Raw genomic sequence first — 2,995 nt, 5'->3', positions numbered from 1 at the left:
CGTGTGAAGCAAAACCGAACAATCTGCGGACTGCGCCGAACCAACAAACAAAAAATCATCAAGATAATGAATGCAAGACCGAAGTCCAGATATGTCTTTCACTGTCCACGCCAAAAATTTGCTGAACATTTCTAATTACGCACATGACAATGAACACCCCATCGGCAGGCAACGATCAACGTAAAAACCCTCGTTCCAAAAACACCCTAACAAATGCAAGCTATCTGGGTTAACTGGTAGCAAACGAAACTCAGCCTCGATGTCTGTTTTTGCCAACCCAGCCCCCTGCCCACAATGTCTAATCCAATTCATGGCCGCATCGAATGACCTATATAAAACCGAACACAATTGTGGATCAATGCCATCATTAACCGATAAACCTTTTGGAAAAGAAAGGTGGTGAATCAACCTAAATTTATTCGCCTCTTTTTTGGGAACTACCCCCAAAGGTGAGACTCTCAAATTTTCGATGGGGATAGACCGAAATGGACCAGCCATTCTTCCTAAAGCCACTTCTTTGCTCATTTTTTCAGTAACCACCTCTGGAAATTCGTAGGCTGATTTTTTTTTTTTTTTTTAATTTTTTTGTTGATAACTGCACTTTAACATCCACAAAAGGAATCGTAAAACCATCCTGTAAAATGGCCGCCTCCCTATCGGGGTACCTACTTAGAAACTGCTCTATCTCTGCCAGACGCACTGACGTCACTCCTTTTTTCACACCCATCCGATCCTTTTTGCTTTCCTCCCCTGAAACATCTCGTTGCCCCATGATTACCTCCGCACGATAAGCATTCGTGTTTAAATTTACATTTTGCCCCAAACCTGCAAGCCCTTCGTTAAAGGCAAAACACAGTCCTTTTTGCATGACCACAGAGTGCCCTGACTGTCCTGAACCCCCGGTGCCCCGAGAAATGTCTGAGATCTCTGACCTTAAGTAAATAATAATAATAATATTAATAATAATTTTTATTTATATAGCGCCAACATATTCCGCAGCGCTTTACAAATTATAGAGGGGACTTGTACATACAATAGACATTACAGCATAACAGAAATACAGTTCAAAACAGATACCAAGAGGAGTGAGGGCCCTGCTCGTAAGCTTACAAACTATGAGGAAAAGGGGAGACACGAGAGGTGGATGGTAACAATTGCTATAGTTATTCGGACCAGCCATAGTGTAAGGCTTGGGTGTTCATGTAAAGCTGCATGAACCAGTTAATTAATTTTTTTTTTTTTTTTTAATATAGGCCACACAGGGATCGTTAGGTTAATGCATTGAGGCGGTAGGCCAGTCTGAACAAATGAGTTTTTAGGGCACGCTTAAAACTGGGGGGATTGGGGATTAATCGTATTATCCTAGGTAGTGCATTCCAAAGAATCGGCGCAGCACGTGTAAAGTCTTGGAGACGGGAGTGGGAGGTTCTGATTATTGAGGATGCTAACCTGAGGTCATCAGCGGAGCGGAGGGCACGGGTAGGGTGGTAGACTGAGACCAAATAAGTAAATAATTAAGTAAATAAGGCAGCACACTGTAGCGCTGAAACATGCAAATGTGAAACACGAAAATTGAACTGCATTACTGCACTAGAAATATGAAAAATGAGAGCGTTTAGCGCATAAAAATGGCCAATTTTATGTGTACCTGGTAGCCCCTTTACGGCATCTCTCTTATACCAGGTCCTACACTTGCCTTACCTCGCTGAGAATAAACGTCTCCATCTAAATGGGTGCATGTGAAACCTCTTCCTAGACTAAAATTCTCTCTCTCTGTGGAGATCTCTGACCTGACCTAACCGGAGCTGTTACCCTCATCCATAAAGCAATATCTTTATGATCCCAGCGAATGCTCGGCCGGATCGCCTTACGTTGCCGAAATTGCTCATCATATGTATGCCAACCCTGTCCCCCGTAGACTTTACGAGCTTTATCCAAATTGAAACAGTCTAATGGGAGTAGTGAAAATATTTTGACATACTCCCCCTTTCATATTTTTTCTTTTATCTCGAGTTTCAAATGAGCCCCTAAAGGCACCTCGAAACAAACGTATACCTCCCCTTTTGCCGTGGTTGTTCCCCGGGAAGGAACAACCACGGGAAGGGCAGCATCCTATGAAGGAAAGCCACCTATGCCAAGCATGGTATCCATCCACAGACAGCTGTTTCGGGTTTTTTGCCCCTCATCAGTGTGGAGTAGGAATCTGGCTATTAGGAGCAGTGCCTAGTAAAAAGGCTATAAAGGCAGTGTTCTGGAACTTGAGAAACACGTGATGGTGTCTCCGCGGTGTTGGATGTTTTGGTCTCCTCGAGGCCAATCATCTGTGCCTTTATAGCCTTTTTACTAGGCACTGCTCCTAATAGCCAGATTCCTACGCCACACTGGTGAGGGGCAAAAACCACGAAACAGCTGTCTGTGGATGGATACCATGCTTGACATAGGTGGCTTTCCTTCATAGGATGCTGCCCTTCCCGTGGTTGTTCCTTCCCGGGGAAAGGCCTGGCTATTCACTGCTTGCGTCGAGAAACACATGATGGTGTCTCCGCAGCTTCTTTACATGCATCTGCATATTTCCCATAAGGGATGGGGGCAGTGTTCTGGAATCACTGCGTTGAGAAACACGTGATGGTGTCTCCGCGGTGTTGGATGTTTTGGTCTCCCCGAGGCCAATCATCTGTGCCTTTACTGATTGGTTAGAGACGTTAACAGACAATCGACAACCATTATTCTCAAGCACACGATAAATGGGAGGTGGCCTGCCCTGGAAAAAAAAGGGATTGCCTCAGATGGGAAAAAACACTGAGATATGGGGGTCTAGTCTACTAATTCGTCTAGCCTCGCCATCCCGAGATTGCTGACCACAGTTGGGGGTTATTCCTAACCTCGGCTTGTTATAAGTGAAGCAGGCCAGGAAGACTAAAAGGTTTACACATCGCTTCATCTTTTGTAGTATTAGTGAAGCGGATAAAGGCATAGATCCAGTCCAGGGAGTGGC

Source organism: Ranitomeya imitator, chromosome 2, assembly GCF_032444005.1.
Source record: "Ranitomeya imitator isolate aRanImi1 chromosome 2, aRanImi1.pri, whole genome shotgun sequence".
NCBI lineage: Eukaryota > Metazoa > Chordata > Amphibia > Anura > Dendrobatidae > Ranitomeya > Ranitomeya imitator.
The sequence above is the reverse complement of the archived record's forward strand: the minus strand, read 5'-3'. Positions refer to the sequence as shown.